At 45.8% G+C, this 20697-nt stretch overlaps 1 protein-coding gene across 4 annotated transcripts in view; it reads right to left on the bottom strand.

Moving 5' to 3' along the window:
* LPP (LIM domain containing preferred translocation partner in lipoma) overlaps positions 1 to 20697 on the bottom strand; it is a 682444-nt gene that overhangs the window by 597181 nt on the left and 64566 nt on the right. For all 4 annotated transcript variants that reach the window (XM_058732400.1, XM_058732405.1, XM_058732402.1 and 1 more), the window contains exon 2: positions 15477 to 15599. The gene's annotated coding sequence lies outside the window, so the exon portion shown is untranslated. The remainder of the gene's footprint in view (positions 1 to 15476; positions 15600 to 20697) is intronic.

Raw genomic sequence — 20697 nt, 5'->3', positions numbered from 1 at the left:
TCACACATGGGTAGCAGCAGAAGTAGGACTGGCACCCAGAACTCCACACACCTCGACGGGGCTTCTCCCCAGGCCCACTCTGGTCCTCTGGGTCTGGCAGTGAGCCAGCCACCTGCAGCTCTGACACACTGCCATCCAAGGCAGTGGACTGAGGAACCACCTCGGCAGGGGGCTCAGAGAGTGGATAAGAGCACCTGCCCTACCTCAGCCAAGTGGACTTTTGATCAGTGTTGTCTTGAGGACACACGTTTGTCTCTAAACTCTCCCAAATCTAGGAGCACCTGGGCGGTTCAGTCGGTTAAGCGTCTGACCCTTGGTTTCGGCTCAGGTCATGATCTCGCGGTTCCTGAGTTCGAGCCCCACATCGGGCTCTGCACTGGAGGTGTAGAGCCTGCTTGGGATTCTCTCTCTCTCCTTCTCTCTCTCTCTCTCTCTCCCCCACCCCCACTTGTGCACTCTCTCTCTTTCTCTCAAAATAAATAGATCAATTTAAAAAAAAATAAAATTAATAAACACTCCCAAAGGAAAACCCATCCCCAACCTTCCCCAGCCTTCCTATAACTGTTTATGACAGCATGCGGACCTGAAGGGAGGAGTGTCAGAAGCAACATTCTAGGAACCTCCTTCTTCCACAGCGGGGAAACAGGCCCACTCACACCACAGGTCAGACAGCACCTGGACAAAAGGTCTACCACATTTTACTGAACGCCCCCTGCTTGGTGGCCCATGAGCTCATTCTCACAGCCCACGTTTTCTGTCACCTTGGGAGTGATAGGCACTGGAAGGGCAAGGCTGCTGTCACAAGGATACATTAATTGTGTACTGTGCAGACAGAGCCTAAGCAATGAAGAAATAAAGAGAGAAGAAACCCTTTCAAAGTCTCCTCTCAAGCTTCTCAAAGGTGCGTCTCAGCCACCACCCTCTGCAATGTCACCCAAGTCCTTTGAGGTTTGCTCTCTCATTCAAATGCCCCAGCTCCCACTGCTCTCCTGTCAGTACCCGGCAGCAAAGGTGGGAGAGGACTGCCAAATTCTTATGAATCCTGAAGATTTCCTTTATGAGTCACGGAAAACCGAAATAACTCGGCAGGGGGTTGGGGGGTGGGGGGGGACTTGATAAAGAAACACAGTTTTAAATCCGTTCTCACTAATTTGTTCCTCTGTGTGGTAGAACTCCTGAGCACGGGAAAAATGAAGTTTCCAGAGCTGACGCAAAGATGGGAGTTTTTTGTTAGGTTGTGTCAATTGTCACCGTGGCATTTCTCGTTAGGATTTTTCTTACTGTCATTTTTTTTGTTAAATTAATTACAGTTTGATCAGTGTGGGAGCTATTTTGAATCCATGGGACTTTCCTAACCAGATTGTTTTGGCATTTTGAAGTCACTCACATTCAGGGCCTAAACAATATGGCAAGTATCTCTTTTTCTCTTTCCTTTATACTCAAATTCTAAACAAAAGAACCATCTGTTCTCTCTCTAAAAACATCAGCCCTTGTTTTCATTTTTCCGTTAATAATAATGCCTCAAACCTAGACCATGTCTTTCTGCCACTTGCTTATTAAAGCACTTTGTAGATACTGTCTCATTCAACTTCAACATCACCACCTATCAACTGGGGAGGAAGGGGAAATGTTTGTCTATATTTACAGATAAGTGATTTTCGGATACTTGATGAATCTGGCACAGATGACGGCATGTTAGCTTCAGAAGGGACCTTGGGGCCATCATCTAACCCAGTGCTGGCTCTTCGATATGTAAAAGGGAGACCCAGAAAGGAGAAGTCACTTCATGTTCTATTTGGGTACTTAGCTCTCTACCCCTGACTAAAAGCAGCGAAGGTAAGAACCGTGTCTGACACGTTTTTGTATCTCTGGCACCTGATGTGTAAAAGGCGCTCATTTAAATATTTGTTGAGTAAATGGAAATGTTTGTGACTAGTTCCACAGGTGGTTGTGGCAGAGCTGGGGCCAGAGTTCAATAATCCCATCCTCTTAGTAAGTATGTTGCTCTTAATAGTACCCTGCAGATCTGAATGCAAGAAGAATCGAATAAAGACACCACCCAACTCGGGGAACAAGAAAAGGGCTTGTGTCTCTAAGTAAGAAATCTGTTGACCAAACCCAGTAGGAATCACCAAGTCTGGCCACCGGCCACGCTAAAATTTAACCCACGTTGAGGCTGACTTTCTATCAGCTCAGCACTCTGTAAGTGCTCCACGTATTTGGGGATTTGGTGGAGCTATTCCTTAAACCTCACCCGACTGGAAGAACTGATGTGTCTTCAGGCCAAAGTACAGCATGTCTTCATACCCCCAGGAGCCCAACAAGACCATCTTCTACCCTGCGATTTGCTCTCCTCACTCGCTGTAACTCGAGAGCGCCCAGACTCCCAGGATCATGAAATCCACCAGCCCAGAGTTTTCCAGTGAGCAGAGAGGTCACTGAAATAAAAACCTTTTTTCCATGTGCCTCACTGGAAATCAGCAACTCATTTGGCATGTTTTTCTTATTTTCTGAATGCCCTATTCCCCACTGCTACTCCTTGAAGCTAAAGTAGAAATAAATTATTTCTGGAAAAGCAAGTTAAATGTGGGATTCTGTCATTGGAATTGCTTGTATAGTAGTAGTTCTAACAAAGTCAATAACTCCCTAAAGACTGTTCAAAAGCAGTTTGTCCATGTAGACAAGAAAGCTAAAAGTCCGAGGAGAGAAGAAGAACACATTTTTTTTTTTTTAGTAAAAGAAGAAAGAGCCGAAGAGAATTCACATATATTATAATGTGGTCTCACATAAAGGGAATTAGTTTCAGATAGGAACAAGAAACGAATTAGTTACAAAATATAAAGAAATCAACATAAATAAACCTTCAAATAATTCAAAGAATAGTGTTTTTAAAGGGGGAGGTGGGGAGGGGATGGTAGGGGAGAAGAGAAAAACACGGGGGCTGAGACACAAACCCTAACACTCTGGGTCTGATACAGACACAGAGGCTGCCGCTGGTGTCTGGGATTGTCCAGCATGTACGTCAGGGCAAACAGCTGCGGAGAGGTCCCCTGCACAGAGAACAGACACAGCAGGTTGAATCGTGCTATGTCAATAGTCCTTTCCTCGCTCAGCACCCTCTGCTCCTAGGGGGCTTCAGTGTCAAGGGCATCCCGTGAGCCGTTTATCACTCTTGTAGCCGCTACACAGAATGAAAACCCTCTCTCTGTATGTTCCTGACAAAAGTTTGCTCTTTCATTTTTTTAAGGTTTGTTTAACGTTTTTTTTTATTTTTGAGAGAGAGAGAGAGAGAGAGAGAGAGCGCGCGCGCGCGCGAATGGGGGAGGGGCAGGGAGAGTGGGACAGAGGATCCAAAGCAGGCTCTGCACTGACAGCAGTGAGTCCAAAGTGGGGCTCAAACCCATAAGCCTCGGGGCGCCTGGGTGGCGCAGTCGGTTAAGCGTCCGACTTCAGCCAGGTCACGATCTCGCGGTCCGTGAGTTCGAGCCCCGCGTCAGGTTCTGGGCTGATGGCTCGGAGCCTGGAGCCTGTTTCCGATTCTGTGTCTCCCTCTCTCTCTGCCCCTCCCCCGTTCATGCTCTGTCTCTCTCTGTCCCAAAAATAAATTAAAAACGTTGAAAAAAAATTAAAAAAATAAAAAAATAAAAAAAAAAACCCATAAGCCTCGAGATCATGACCTGAGCCGAAGTCAGATGCTCAATGGACTGAGCCACCCAGATGCCCCAAGGGTTTGCCCTTTTCATACCTATGGACCTTCCTGCTCTCGGGGCCACCACTAAAAATATCACCTTGTACCTTACAAACACAGTGCATACATCCAGCATCCTAATGTTTTACATTTAAAAGTGAAAGGACCCTACATTTAAGAATATATAAAAGAGACACAAGACGTTACTTGAGTGGTCTTGATCTCCAACCTTAACTTTTCAGAGGATTACTTGTGAACTTGCCATTGGGACGGTCAGTTAACTAAACGTCCGCCTGATGTCCAATCAGGTATCTGTGAGGTCTGCAGGACCAGAGGAGGCCTGCGTGTGCAGGCCTTGCTGCCCTGGACATTCTCCTCCTGCCAAAACCATATCTGAGGAAAGAACGCTGAAGTAGACTGGCACTCCATCTCACGGGAGCTAACGAGTAAATACAATTTGGTAGCGATGACTGGTACTTCTCCAAATAAAAGTTTCTATCAAAAGATGTTGCTGCTTTGATATTCTAAGTACTCAAGTAAAGTTAGACGATTTGGGGCAAAGCTCACAACCACTCTGGACGTGAGTTTCCTTTTCTACAAAATAAAAGCAGTCAAATTCATTAAGCTTTAGACTTCCTTCTGGCTCAGAAATTCCGTGCCTACTGCCAAGTGGTCTCTCCCTCCTAGTGTGCCAGTGTGCACCCCCACCTCTCACACCCAAACACGCACGAGTATACACGTACTCACCCCTAGCCCATCTACAGCCTTGTCAGGTAAGCTGTAAGCAGTTCCTATCCTCACTCCCCACCGCTGCTTCTCCGCCAAACACTTGACACAAAAAAGGATTTTTCAGGGAGGTCATGAGGGAGAAATGAGACACATGCACACCATTTACACACAGACCTCACCTTGAGATGACATCTTCTGCGGGTCCCAGCGGTGTCTTCATCACCCCAGACCCCAGAGGCAGCCATCTGCCAGAGTGCCAGCTCCTCAAGTCCAATCTCTACCTCTTACTCTCCGAGACCGTGGACAAGTCATTTTACCATTTTACCTCTCTGGGCCTCGGATTCCCTGAGTTTGCCAAAACGTGCAAGAATTCGGACGTGCTACTCGAGAGATCTGAAATTTCATTACAAATTTCAAGCAAACACCCACCAAAGCCCTCTATCTGGTATTGCTGTTGACCTACAGGGTCTCAGACAAATGGAAGTGACTTTTTGCATGATCTTGCACAACAATAATAATAGTGCATCAATAGGGGCAAATACTTCTAATTTGTGCTTGTTTATTTGTTTATTTCCAGGCTAAAGAAGTTACAGGCACCACCTGCCAATGGCCTTTGGAGATTCCACGATGCCCTTTTGGTTAACGATGGTCCAGAAGTTCAGAAACTTAAAAAGGTAGAACTGGAAACCACGCAGTAAAAATGTGGAGCCTGAAATATTGAGAAAATGATTTAGGGAAAATAATACCACTTCCTTCTTCAAAACCTTTTTTTTATTTAACAATAATGACTGTAATAACGACAGTATACAAAGTAACAATATAATTGAGCACAGAACACACTGATTTGCCTCGGATCCCTTTCAGCCGTGTAATCAGCACGAACAGCAAGACCATAATACTCATGTTTCTATTTGTTGCCCTCAACTGACATGGTTGGTCGTTTGTTTTGTTTTAAATAAAATGAGGAAGCAACAAATATATTACATCCGTCTGCAAAAAACCCATATTTGCATGTGGAAAACAAATAAGGGGGTGCCTGAATGGGTGATTAGGCATGCAATTGCCCATCTGCCCCAGCCTCCCTGCAGGTGCACCTGTCACGGGAGCAGAGAAACAAAAAGGAGAGCCATCGGCCAGAAGGGCGACAGATAGGAGGGAAACCAACAGTACCCTTCGCACCTGAACTTGTTCTGAGCTGTGCGCTGCTACGGTCCCAGCTCCCACCTACTGCCCCTGTATCTTAAAGCTGAAAAGCAGAAACATCTTAAGCCAACCTTTCGTTAGTCTTCTGTGGCTTCTCTACATCACAAAGGCAATTCTCTAAATACCTCAATAGGTACAAGTATATTTGTTGTTGCAATGATTTTTATGAGCGTGGGTGACCTCCTCTCCCATATTCTTCCCCTCAGTCACTCCACCCCAGCCACGCTGGCCTCCTCACTTTTCCAGAATGTACCAAACAGGCTTCAGCCTCAGGGCCTTTGTGATTACTTTCTCTCAGCCTAAAACAGTCTTCCTCCTCTCAGCTCCAGCTTCAGGTCCTTGTTCATGTAGACCCTTATCAGGAAGAACTTCTCCCTAACTCTGGTGCCCTTAATCAGTCTTATTTTTCTTCTGAATATAGAGTACAACCAAAATATTACATGTTTAGCCATTAATTTGTATGTAGTCTGTCTCCATCGAATAGAAGGTTTGTCTGATTTTGTTCACAGAACATGGAATAGTGTCTAACACACAGCAGGTGCTCAATAAACAGTTGGTAAGTTACTGAGCCATCATGATTACTAGCAAACCATTTCCCTTCCACCATAGGTCGTCTTCTGGAATAAGACAGGATTCATGTTCTTCAGAAGCTTCTATAATCTAGTAAGAAAGGAAGACTGGAAGTATACTTATATAGCAGAGCAAAGTGACACAAATGTTCTGTTGGATATATAAACAAAGCACTCTGATACTACAGAAAAAGCAAATCGTTGACTGTGGGGTAGGAAGGGTTGAGGGAGGCCAACAGAACAGAATTCTCTGGAAATCCCTTGAAAAGCACAGAAATCATCCTCAAAAATACACTCAGTACAAAAAAAGTATTAAGACATCCTCAGTTAGCCTGCTTTCCTTCAACAATAATGCTAAGCGAAACAAAAGACTGCCCAAGATAAGTCAGCATTTATGTGTGCCAAGACCATGGAGAAAGGAAAAATCACTTTCCTCCATAAAGCCTTCATTTTAAAATGGAATTACTTAAATGCACATAAAACATGCCTTCAGAAAATTCCAGACTCTCAGGACAGGGAGGACCTTAGAGGGCTTCCAGTCCAACTTCTTATTCCCTCTACAAAGGACCCATTAGTATCAACCTCTACCTGCAGCGGTGAAGTCATCACCCTTCAAAATGGCACATGCCATTGGTGGTCTGCCCATTATATTAAGTCCTTCTTCATACGTCTTTCTGTTGCTTTCACCCACTGCTTCCAGAACTCCTTCTGAGAGCACAGAGAGTGAGTGTGTGTCCCCTTCCTGCTCTGTTCCCTCCCCCTCCATCCCCTTTCTCTCTTCTCCACACTAACTACTTCCAATTCCTTCTCTCAGCCCTCAAAGGCTCTGGTCTCCTGTGCCATCCACCATCCTAAACTTCCCTCTTCCTTTCCCTCCTCTTCCTCTCTCACTGTTCTAGGACCTAGAGTTCAAGCAATGTAGTATTCTGCTGAGAGGTCGGCATTTTGTCTGGGATCAGGAAGAGGGGCACCTAGGATCCAAAGGTTCCAAGGGTTAACTCTGTGATCCCTGATCCAATAAGACCCCGGCAAAGTCACCTAACTTTCTGGCTTTGACCTTGAAATGCCATATTTGGCATATATTAGAATAGTATGGGCACGGTAACTCTTTGGAAGTAAAGAATACAAGCAGGTGAAAGCTATCTCCTGGCCCTACCTTACCCCAAGAACATACAGAATTTGGGGAGTCTCAGGCCTCCAATAAACCAAGGCCCCTCTAGTCTTAGATAAATTCCACCTTCTCAACTCCCACAGCCAGCCTGCATGGATAAATGTGAGATTAAATATACATTTTTAACCATCTCTAAACCTATGGCAGATATCGCTACATAATCATGGACTCTTTCCTACTAGTCAGGATACAGTTTCAGAATCATTCTCAACACATCATCACAAGAATCCACTACCAACACCCCATGTGGCCACATGAAATGAAATCCGAACCACTCCTTCTTCAGAGGAGGAAAACTGACACTCCGAGATGGGCCATGACCTCCCCATGACTGTGTCAAGAGCAGAACCAGAACCACAAAGACCCCTTCCCCATTCTCCTAGGTCACCTCTCCTCTTCTAAACTCTGATCTGCCATGAATGTACCTTGACGTGGGGGACGGGACCTTGCCACTGCAGGTCATTCTATGACAAACACAGATAAAGGGTTGCTAAGTAAGGGGCAAAAGCTTCAGAGAAGGCTTGGAGGAAGAGGTGCATCTGAGCCAGCCTGAAGAAGTCTGCTATCTGTAGGAACCGATGCGTTGTACTGGACTTCAGCAGGAGAAAATTCAAGATTGTGGTGGTATTAACAGTAGCAGGAACAGCATCAGCAAAGGAAGGGTGAGGACTCCAGGCTCTGAGAGGAGGCTGCAGGCAGGTAGGCAGAGCAGTAGCCATACCCGAGGCCATGGAGGCCGTGGGGAGAGGAGCAATACAGAAAATGACAAGACAAGATTAGAAGAGCAAACCAGAGTCTGAGTGGTGTTTCCAATGTCGGTGTTTGGGGTTGTTTTGTTTTGTTTTTTAATTGACTTATAAATGGGAAGAGACGATAAGAAAGAGTGGGAGGAAAGGAAAGAATCTCTCTCCATTCTCAATGGAAAAAAAAAAAAAAGCCTTGCTATAAAATGTATTACAGGAACACTTTCATTATATAAAAGCCTATTTTGTTTTCATGTCATTCTTAGATTACATCATAGAGTGGTTGCAGCCGTCTCGTACCATATTATAAATAAATCACTAGCTTAATCATAGAACGAGCCAGGGCCCTAGATTTAAAAGGGAAATATTAGATCATTTTTAATAACTGATATAACTCAAGCCAGTCACCATTGAAGCAGGGTGAGGTGACGTCATCCTAAAGAAGTCCAAAGAGGAACCAAAGAGGGTCAGTGCTGGGCAGGCCCAGAGAAGATGCCATTTACAAAGGAAGAGGTAGCTGATGGCAGGTGAGGGGAGTTCATCCTCTAGACTAGACAATCTTGTCATGGAAAGCAATGCTTACTTTCCAAGTACTGATGTCCAAAAGGCCTTCCTTGTGAAACATAGTGTGTGAATATTATATTTTGTTCTCAGAGCTACTGTATTCCCAAATAGCAGAAAATATAAGCATATTATGATGTCCGTATTTATGTCTTGGGAGCCACTGAGCAAAATTATAGACAGGAAGGCTTTTACTTATTCAGGAAAATATGAAATCCGGACCGACACATGCAAATGCTACAGGCCTGATTCAAGTCAAGGGGACAGTGCAAAGCGGGGACACTGAGAAAATGGCCTGACACAGTAAACAACTGAGGGTAATTTCCAGCCCTTACTGACTATTAAGGAGAGCACCGGCTAATGTTTCATGAGCACCAACTTTGTGCTAAGTACCCCCTTGGCAGGCACATTGTGTACATTTGTGAACACAAAAGAATAAGAATCCGAGGCAGCTGCTACCAGTTTTTCAAATTAAGTGGGGGCCCCTGGGTGGCTCAGTCAGTTGAGCGTCCAACTTTGGCTCAGGTCATGATCTCACGGTTCGTGGGTTTGAGCCCCGCATCGGGCTCTGTGCTGACAGCTTGGAGCCTGGAGCCTGCTTCATATTCCGTGTCTCCCCTTCTCTCTCTGCCCTTCCCCTGCGCACTCTCTGCCTCTGCTTCAAAAATAAACAAACATTAAAAACGTTTTTTTTAAATAAAGGAATGATTAAGTGACTTAAGATCAGGCAGCTAATGCTAATAATGATAGTCTCCCCATTCCAAATTCTGTTCTATCTTGTTGCCTACACCCAACCCGAACTATTTCCTGTTATGGACTGTCAGTAAAAATTAAATAATAGACAAGCCACACTTTGAAAGCACTAATAGTATCAAAACGTCTTGAGAGTCAAAGGGGCCATGGAGCAGGGGAGTCATATTGACCTTCTGGCCAGCGACAGTCTTACTGACCCGAGCAGGCTTTCCTTAGTTTGGCTGCAGGGCTACTAACGACCTTGACCATAATTTTTAAGTCTTCCATTTCCATTAACTTTTGAGGAATGTTAAGGAAGACTCTAAGGGAACCTGCCATCCTCTATAAAATGGACTGCCAGATTTGGTTTTAGAAAAGACAGTTTGGTTGGGGGGTAGGGGGGAAACGGACGCTCTAGAAAAGAACTTGCTGCCAGACAGAAGGTATTGGCTAACTTTTCATGTCTGATCCTGTCAGTCCCATAGCAATACTGAGTATCGGTTCAGTGTTCTTAATACAAATGTCATTCATACTGCCGAGGCACACTGAGCCAAGTAACACTGATTTACGCAACTTTTCAGGACACAGCCGGACCCAACAGGAGATGTAGACCCTGAGATTTAACTAAAGGGACAACATGAAGGCTCCAGACTCCAAATCTGAACCTATTTTCCCCTAATCTGTTTCTGGAACTGGACAGAGGTTGCAAAAAGCAGAGAAACCAGGCCTAAAGTCTGTATGGACTGATTCGGAAACAGAGACAGTGCAGGATGGTGAACGAGAAGCACTGGGCCAGAGACAAAGGAGCTTCAGCGGGTCCCTCCAATGGCTGCCAATGGCTCCATGGCCGCAGAAGAGTTTGTCCCCTCTCCAGGTCTTGGTGTCTCACCTGTACAGCAAAAAGCTCAAGCCAGAACATTCAACACTTCTACCATAGCAGCTCTAACTGGTAAGGAGGGTAAAAATATAGAGGTATAGGGGCACAGCATTAACTGAAAACTTGTGATCTTCCTCTGACAAGCCACGCCAAGTTTCATTCTGTGCAATTCTAGCTCAATGTCTATATTCAGATTTTAAATGGAGTTCTCGCCCACAATCTTCAAGTAAAGCGGGTCCACAGAGGTGTGCTGGGTTTCTCCAGCGGTGCCATGTAGCTCCTGTTCTCACCTTAGCACATGCCCTGTAACCTAGAGTATCTGTGCAGACAGCCCCTAAGATGACCTCCTAGAACTCCATCTCTTGGTCTTCATGCCCTTGTGTAATCCCTCCCTTTGAGTGTGGGCTGGATCTAGTGACTTGTTTCGAGCAAACAGAATGAGGCAGAGGGAACGTGTGTCACTTCCAGGACGAGGCTACAGAAAGGCTGCGGCTGCTTGCATCTGGGGGATTCTCTCTTGCTCACTTGCTCGGAGGGAAGGCAGTCGCCATGTTGCAAGCTGCCCTATGGCGAGGCTCTCACTGTGAACAACTGAAGGCAGCCTCCAGCCGACAGTCAGCAAGGAACTGAGGCTCTCAGTCCAACCACTGCGAGGGCCTGAATCCTGCCAACGATCATGTGATTGAGCTTGGGGGTGGGTCCACCCCAGCTGAGCCTTCAGATAAAACTGCAATCCAGCAGACACGTAGACTGCAGCCTCAGGAGAGACCCTGAACCTCCCATCTAAGCTGCTCCCAACTTCCAAATAACAAAGAGTACAAGATAATAAATGTTCTCTGCTTTAAGCACTAAGTTTGGGGTCTGTTATGCAGCAATAGATAACAAAGATAGGGGCCGCATATGAGAGCCCCAGTCCCGGTCCCTAGCAACTCCACCATTTTTCAGGATACCCAGGAAGTAGACCAGAAGAGATCAGCTATCAGGAACTCCTGGGAGAAACCCTTGGCCCTCCCCATGAATACCGAGATGCTTTCCCACTTGGTGACACACACCCAGGCGTACTCTGGCCACACAGAGAGGACCATGGAAATAATGTCAGTTCAACTCAAAGTCAACATGACACTTTTGGCTGCAGCAAGTGAATGGAAAATAAACTGGAGTCTGAACCACACATGGAATATGACAGATTCTTTACCGGCCCAGCCATATTCTGCTGTCAGTTACTTCTACCCTCAGAATCTGCCCAGCCCTAGGGACCAAATGATGTCCACAGGCCCACCCTGCCAGTAGTCTGGCCTTGGTTTTGAGATCAGATCACCTCCTCCTGGGAGCTTTCTTCGACCTCCCCGATTCTTTCCACGCTCCCAACCTTTTACATAAGCCCCATAAGAACTGAGGCTATAAAGGAACTCCACTTCCCAAGCACCTACTATGTAGCCTTAAACGGATCTGGTGATTAGTAAATGTGTGCTGTAAATAACACCTTTCTTTCTAATGTGGTATTTCTTATGCATAGGTCTTTCTCTCCAAGATCAGGGACTGTGCCTAAGTCACTGTGGTGTCCTTAAGACCCTGAAGTTTACTAACTTCCAGAATAACAATGGATTAGGGCAGAGAACAAGCACACACTCTGTGAAGGAGGGGTAGATATTCAGCAGCAATCTACAAAGGACTTATGGGTTCCCTATGCATGAGACACCAGACATCTTTCACCAGACAAGAATCCGTGTAGGAGAACCTGAGAATTCCTCTGACCTCCTAGGGCCCTGTCCAACATAGAACAGAGGTGTCTCCACTGTGCTGAGCTCATGAAGTAGAAGAATATGGAATTAGAAGGAAGGAAACAAAAGAGGCAGAGAGAGCCCTACCTTTTATTTTTATGGACAGCAAACATCTCCTACAAGACATCCCTAGGTTATAGAACAGCCAGAGCCCCAGGTGGCTGCATGTGTTCCTGCTCAGACCTAGCAAGTCTTTTTGTATTTTGGAAGCAATAACATAAAAAGCAATGAAAGCTGGCTCAGCAGACGGTCACACGTGCCCAGAAACCACCTGACCAAGTAATTGTAGGGAGCCAAGACATTCACCTCTGGCGGAAGTGACTGTTGCTTTGTTTCCGGCATAGACTAATACCTGATCCTTCTAAGGACCAAAAAGGAAATATTAAAAATGAAAGCCTTTGGCTACCGTCAACAATTGTACACTAGTATCAACAGAGGAAAATAATTTCCTTCCGGACTCCCACTGGGCCGGTCACGCCTAGACAGAGGTGTGATTATCTAATCAAACAGAGCAAGAGCCTAACAGCTAGACTGTAGCTTCAAGATTTCTCAAGCATGGAGACTTCTCCAGTCTCTCAAGTCCACCTCCTTTCACTTCCTGCTACCTAGGGCAAGATCAAATATGAAAAGTAATAATAGTACACAACTGCATTTCAATTTCAACCATTACCATGAAGCCAGCTTCCAAGACTGAGGACAGATTAGCGCCCATCCAATCCTGGGGATGGTGGGGCTGTAGGGTTAGGAGGAAGAACATACACTGGGCATATACTACGTAGCAGGCTTGGTGCTGGGGGACTGCACATCACACGGTCTTATTTTTCTTTCTATTCAAGATGAGTCATTCCACCATAATAATCTATCATGTATGGACCACGCTTCGCAGTCTGCAAAACAGGTTGGCATCTCTCAACCCATCTGCTCTAAGCAAACACGAGAGGCAGGCAGAGCAATGATTATCATTCCTAATTCCCAGATCAGGGAAATGAAGGCAGGGGCGATGTCGTTTTTCTGGGGGTGCACATCTAATAACTGGCAGATCTTCCAAAACCCCATTCTGCTGCACGTACTGTCTTTTTATGCACTCGCAAACTTCTTAAGCCCTACTGGTCCCGAAAGACTCATTCTGCCAGGCACTTGTTTTGTTCCCAGAAAGCCATGTAGCCAGCCTCATGTGCTCTAGATTTCCTAAAACCCTCCAACAGCGAATGGCCAGTGTGTAATGGAATGCCCTTGGAGAAAGGGACACTCGCCACCTTTGGATTCATTCTTTCTAGCCATGAAAATGCACTGTGCACCTATTATGGGCTAGAGATCCCACCAAACTCGAGATGCACTTGTGAACAAGCAATGCCACCCCTCTTCCGACCGACTTTTATATTCTTAAAGGCCATCATCACGTGTGCCCTCTGCCCTCTCCAGTGGAGTCTCTAATTCCTGTAACAGTTCCTGGTGGGACATCATTTCCGGGCCTCACAGCGTTCTTGTGTAGATAGTCCAGCTGGCTAAGATCCCTCTCAGAGGATGAAGCAAAGACTACCAGCTGACAACCTAGTGGAGCTCTGACGGAAGGGTAGAAAGGAAGTTCGCGGTCACCCAAATAGTGTTAGTCCTCTCGCCACCTCCAAGCAGCCCCCAGATATTCTTTGAGTGACCACTCTTCTCCACTGTGCAGCTGCCATGGGATCTCCAGACTCCGTTCCAGAGGAGGGCCCAATGCACGTGGCACTTAGCACAGTCTCATCGTCTTGGCTTCACTGACTGTGCAGGAACGTGCAGTAACCCAGGGACATGGGGACATGGCAGACAAGGCTCTCTCCCCACAATGGGCATAGGAGGCATAGGGCCCAGGATGAGGCACACAGCCATCTCTTGACCGCGGGGTGAAACATCCAAGGTGGAAGCCAACACAGAGAAGGCAGAGCGAGGAGCGCTATAGGAAACAGAGCTGAGTCCTGTTCAGACTGACCCTGAAGCCCACCCTACCTCTGGACTTGCCGGTTACCAGCAGGATCCCCCACCCACCGTGTTCTAGAGGACATGCCCTATTTAATGCGGTTCAAGGCTGCACTGGCATTTTAGAATGGACAACAATCACTTGCGAATGTCTTCCGGATTCCTCCTGTTTAGGAATTCTCTCCCATTCTGTCTTTACACACTGGGTGGGTTGGTTTGTTTTTAATCCAAGTAAACCTCTTCATATTAATCACAATTAATTTCAAACACTGAAACAACTCAGGAAGTAGAGCAGGTAACAAAGATTCACATTTGATGCATAAAGTGCAGGCTTGGGACAAAACATTCAAGATCAGGTGTGAAATTTTAACAAGCTGAAGGATTTTAAGAGTCAAAAGACTGGATGCCAGCCCTTTATCTTATGCAGATCTATTGGCACAGAGGTCAGTTGTTCTTTTGAGGTGCAGGTGATTAAGAAAAGGTGACAAAATGTAACTATAAATTCAGTTACACTTTTAAATAAAGTTAGGTTTGACCAATCACTACGGCATCTGCTCTGTTTTGGACAACTAGACCATAAACACAGCAAGGCTTATTGCTTGGAATAAAGCCAGGGCTCAGGGCACATAGGGATTGGTCCTTGGGATGGAGACCACAGATCTCAGGTTCTACATGGACGCTTTTCCCAGAATTCTCCAGTTGTTTTCCTCAGATCTCTGCACAGCCCAGGGGAGCCCACACCATTGTTCTTTTCACCACTCCTACCTTCTAGAACATGATGTTCTGTCCTACCCACTGAACTCAGAAGTATTCCAAAACACAAGGGAAACCTTCCCTTACCTGTTTGCCCTTCCCCTGAGTGTGGAATGGGATTCCAACTCACATCCCACTGGAGCTCTAGCAGGCCCTCTAAGACAAAGGTTCACACCCTTTGCCTGAGCAAATTTAGCATCCCTTACCTCAAAGGGTTTTTGTGAAAATAAAATGAGATCGCAGAAGAAGCAGCAGCTTGCACAGGGGTAAACAAAAATCACTCAATAATACGACTTTTCTTTCCTTGCAAATGCCCATAACACTGTTCATTGATATCTTCTTTTTGGTCTTTCCATTTCAAGAATGCTTCCCTCCATGCCAAAGGAGAAAGAAGGAAGCAATACATTTATTGGCAATCCGAAATCATCATCACTCCAAATTTTCTTCCAATTTCTCTTCATGCCTCCTTCCAAGAGCTGAGTCCTGCCCTGCCTCTGCTTTGTCACACATTTTATTAGCATTGTCCTGTTTTGTCCATTGCCAATGAAATCAACTCAAGATAAAAAGAAAACAGTTTGGTTCTTCTCTAGTTCTTATTCTATCCCAGCTATCAGTGCCCACACTTTAAAAGGAAAGCCTGGATTTTTTAAACTCATTAAAACATGAACATTGATTATAAAAGAAGAATGTCTTCCCTTCTCTGTAGGACTCACCAATTGTGGAAAAATAGCTTCCCTCTGATGAGTGCCCAGTAGAACAATGAGAAAAGCCCTCAAATGAGAAGCAGGCGACTGGGTTCTGTCTTCAGTTCTATTTCTGAGCCTCAAGGTCCCCACCTGTGGAAAAAGGGAGAACAGGTTGTCTACAAATCTCTAGTATCTTACCAGCTTTAGAACTTTTCAGTTTTATGAACTCACTGGCTAGCCATACTAGGAATGATGCCAGCTGACGCCCAAAAATGCGGCAGCTTCCCTCTACACCTGCTAAGCCCCCCAGTCAGCTCCTGGCATTTCTATTGCACTAATTTGTCTCAGTAACACTGAAAAGGGATTGCAGGGACCCCAGCCCTCCTGAGAAAACAGCTTCATCATAATCTCAGAGAGGAAAGATATCTATAGTTAGATATTCACAGTTTTTTTTTTATTTTAAAATTTATTTATTTATTTTGAGAAAGAAAGAGAGAGAGGGGGAAAGAGAGAGAGAGAGAGAAAGGAGCAGAGAGAAAAGGAGGGAGAGAGAATCCAAGCAGGTTCCACATTGTCAGTGTGGAGCCTGATGCTGGGCTCAGACCCACGAACCGTGAGATCGTGGCCTGAGCCGAAACCAAGGGTTGGATGCTTACCTGACTGAACCACCCAGGTGCCCCAGATATTCACACTGTAGCCAAGAAAAAATTAAGAGCAAAATCTGAACAAATAAAAATAGAAAAGATATAGGAGTTTGGAGACAAATGTCTAAGTATGGGACTGAGTGACCCTTCTGAACCTGAATTTCCTTGTCTGAAAAATGACAGCCAGTGAGCAGGAGAGAGCTGGACAATCTTGACACTCCCCGTAAGTCCTCATTACAGGTTTTATTTCATGAAGACCTATCACTATTTTGCTAAGGAGTATATGATACATGTTCCCACAGATAAATATTCCAAGGCAGTAGGCTGTTACAAAATATGTGCTTTGTACACGCAGGTAGAATCCACATTCTAGAAAAGCCACTACTTGCATTTTCATTGTTGACATTTTACACATTATTTAACCATCCATGAAATTCATTTGTGTATGTTATCTCATTCAGTCCTCAAACATTCCGATAAGCTCAAAGTGAGGAGGGACCTTAAAAATGATCCACCTCCACTGTTCCAACTGACAGCAGGAGAAGCTGGGGCCAGAGTCAGGAGGTGGCTACTCTAGGAACCACAGTTAGTGGTGGACGATCCAGGGCTCCAGTCCAGGACTTGCTCCATGGACCCAATTTAAGCCACTTGGACAGAGGAGGACACCAAAACTCACTGGGCAGAGGGACTTGCCCTTGGTCACACAATTAGCTTTGGGGCAAAACCAGGACTGCCACATCCAAGTCTCTAGAAGCTTGCTAGGACACCTGCTAGAAGCTCTCAGTATAGCCCGACGGCAGAAAGAAATTAAGTCGGGGAAACAGCACGTAATCAAGATAAGCCCAGCAAAGCAATGAGTTTCCTGAGACCTAGAGGTCTTCAAAGACATCAGAATTCTCGATGCCATTCCACTGAAATGACAAAGGCCATCATTTCATACTTGCTGAGGAACAGAGCATATGCAGAGGCACATCCTGGACCCATGGACAGTCCAGTCTCATAGAAAACACAAGACAGACATCACTCCCCCACCCAAGCCCCAGGAAACCGAAGCTTCTCCTCGCAAAGGGAGATACTAAGTCAGAACGGTTTCTACAACCGCAGCGGAGGGCACCAGACTTCCCAGATTTCTAAACCGGAAGGAGAGGCTCTCTGCCTTGGCCCTTGGGGCCATCTCCCCACTCCTGACAGCTTCCTTCCCCACACAAATGACAGTGGTCTCCTTTTCCCTAGTCCTCTTCTCTGTCAATATTTTTTTTCTTCTTTCCATAAAGAGAACAAGCAGCTTTGCTAAAGAACCACTGTGAAATGATTGAAGTTCCCATGCAAACAAACCATTAGCAGAGTTCAAATGCAATTTAAATTACCAGTTGTTAAAGTGTTCCTCAATTTCGTGGTAAGTTTCCAAGGAGAATTACATGCTATATACTATTTAATTGGTTGTTTTCTATTTTTTAACATCCATTTATCCCCCCCACCCTGATATTTCAGAAGTGTCTATAAAAGCTTCCCTTTAAAAAATTATACATTGTTGAATAGATTAAATCTAAAGATTGAAAAGTACCAGAGAAACAGCTGCAGGATTATGCAGCTCAGCAGAAATTGATGGTTCTGACACCACAAAACATGCAGAATTTTAAAATCTTAGGAGTCATCTCGTAATGCCCTCAGCTCTTTACAGGTGAAGATGCTGAGGCCCTGACAGAGAAAGGATGGCTTGGCTCAAAGTCCCCTGCCTGATCAGTGACAGACCCAGGATGACAGCCAGCACTCCTGGTCCCCCACACTGCTGCCTCTTCTCACCACCCCATATATGGAGGACGTGATGGGAAATACTCAACGAATTGTACTTTCCACCTGTAATTTTTTAAAAGGAAAGACGAAGTCCTCTTTAAATACACCCCTGACCTCAAAACCAGAGATGGGCAATGGCAAATCCGTCTCCAAAGGGGAGACAAGGAAAGGCTGATGAATGAGTAGTCAAAGGAGCTCAAAACGAGCAGATTCTTGCCAGAAAAAGGAAAGACACTCTTCCAGATTAATTAAACAAGTGACGGGACATCGACACTGCTGATCTGCACTGCTGTACCTGGCCTAAAACCAGGGGCTGCTCCTGCTGTGAGAGGGTAAAGGATCCACAAAGCAAAGGCAGGCCTCATCGTGTCCGTAAAGGGAAAGGATTTCTAGAAGCCACCACGAGTGCAAGATGAAGCTGAATGCACTGATACAGGATTTGTGTCAATTATTTAACCTCCCTGAGCTCAAGCTTCCCTGTCTGCAAAACAGGGATAACGCCACCTACCCATCGGGATCTATGTGATCGTGCCCTGAGATTCCAATTCCAGCACGCACGGCACACAGCCCACACGCAGCAGGCATGAACGGTCAGCCCCTCGTCTTCTAAGGTTTCTATGATTTCTCAAAACTTAAGATTCTGTGGTTCTAACTTATTTGGACTATAACAGAGCCTCACCGGCTATGTATGTTCCGTAAGTGTGTTAGATGTTCATTTGTCATTCAAAAACTAAGATAAGACAAGTGTGTGACAACTTACACATCCAAGCAATTTCCTTCGAAAGCAAACTTTTTGGAAGTCCTATTTTAAAATGGCCTCCGATAAGAGTGGCCAGTTAAGCACTGATTTGGGCTCAGGTCATGATCTCACAGACATGAAATGGAGCCCCACATCTGGCTCCATGCTGAGTGTGAAACTTGATTCTCTCTCCCCTTCTCTCTGCCCCTCCCCTGCTCACCGTGCACACATACGTTCTCTCCTGTCTCTCAAAATAAATAAACATTTAATATATAAATAAATCCTTCAATAAAGCCTAAAATACAGAGAACAAGCTGATAGTTGTCAGAGGGGAGGAGGCGGAGGGAGGGGTAACAGTGGGTAAAAGAGAGTAGAAGTGCGGGCTTCCAGTTATGAAATGAGTAAGTCGGAGAATAGAAGACAGAGTCTAGGGGATATAGTTGATTACGCTATAATAGCGACATACGGTGACAGATGGTAGTACATTTTCGGTAAGCACGGTATAACATATAAAGATGTTGAATCACGATGATGCACACCTGAATCTAATGTAACATTGTGTGTCGACTATAACCAAATAAGAAAAATCATAATTTAAAAAAGGCTTTCAAATCCAATGTACGAATCAAAAAGTAACAAAAATCCCAATTTAATGTCCAAAACCTCATTTAAACTTCCCACCAACCCCGTAAGAACAATTTCCCAATTGCCCACTGAGGAAACTGAGGGTCAGAGAGGTCAGGCAACCCCCCCAAGGTTCTGGGGCTGATAATGGTAAAGCCAAGACTTGAACCCAAGTCTTCAAAATCAAGCCCCACAACCCAGATCTCACTACCTTGCAGTTACAACTGTACGATGGGCAGCTATTCCACTAGAGGCAGAAATATCCTAAAAAAAATTCCTCCAGTATTTTCACAGTTTAAGGAACTCTGGGATACAAAACAAAGCCGGAACTTTCAAAATCAAGTATGTTCACATGAGAAGCAGAATCCTTCCTGACTTCCACCTTGCTCTATGTTCTTCAGTGAAATAAAAAGCTCAGAGCCCTGGCACGGAGCAGACATTGCTGGGTATGTGGGAAGCAGGCCTGAGAAAGGTCAGCGGTGAGCTGACGGCAAGCCAGTCACAAAGAGAATTCCAATGGCTGGGCTCACGATCAAACACACCGCGGGTAACCCAAGAATGAGCTTCTGAACACCCCTCCGGCACAACTGTTAGCTGACACGATGTCATGTGCCCTGCATTCGCAGGTGCTCAAAACAGACACTTGCTAGCACCTCCTGTCCTTAATGAGGCACCGTGTATGGACCCAACAGCTGCAGGTGCTGAGTCAGGCCCGCCTGGCGCTCTCAAAGAGCTCACAGGCTCACCGGGCGGGCACACGCTCGAAAACACTGAAAAGTGTGCAAAGCACAAGTCCACGCGACGTTGTTTTGAGGGTCTGGAAGAGCTCCGTGGATGATGACTTCTGAACCGAGCCTGCACACCCAACAGGATTTCCACGAATGAGGAGGGGGACAATAGCCCCAGGGCGCAAGACGTGCCAAGCGCCGTAAGGAGGAATTCAGGCTGTTCTTAGGGAAAGTGACTAATCTGCTGAGGCCAGTGGCAGAGCAGCACACGGAGGGATGCGGTGGGAGACGAGGCTGCAAAGGAATGTTGCGGCCAAGACATGAAGGACCTTATGTGCCAGGCTAAAGCACTTGGATCTTGACACTCATGGGTACTGCGTCCCGGGTAATGACGCAGGAGAAAGTTAAATAGCAGAGCTACCCCTTTAAGAACTGACCGCCCTTCCGTTGAGCCTCCAAGCACAGGGAGGGTGGGAGGGTCTGAAGGACAGCTTCCTCCTCCCAATGGACCCCTTCTCCATGGCCCCACCCACAGAGAAGTCAGAGGAGTGGGTGGCTCTCAGAGGTGCCCCAACCCACACGTCTGTGGACCTTTCCCTCTAGTCTGGAACTCCCAACCATGAAAGACCCAGAAAAGACGCCACGTCTCCTGTTCCAGGCAGGATTTCCACTCTGCCTTCAGGGAAATGCCAGCACTACCCAACCTGATGAACCAGAAC

Source organism: Neofelis nebulosa, chromosome 5, assembly GCF_028018385.1.
Source record: "Neofelis nebulosa isolate mNeoNeb1 chromosome 5, mNeoNeb1.pri, whole genome shotgun sequence".
Taxonomy (NCBI): Eukaryota; Metazoa; Chordata; class Mammalia; order Carnivora; family Felidae; genus Neofelis; species Neofelis nebulosa.
The sequence above is the reverse complement of the archived record's forward strand: the minus strand, read 5'-3'. Positions and strand labels throughout refer to the sequence as shown.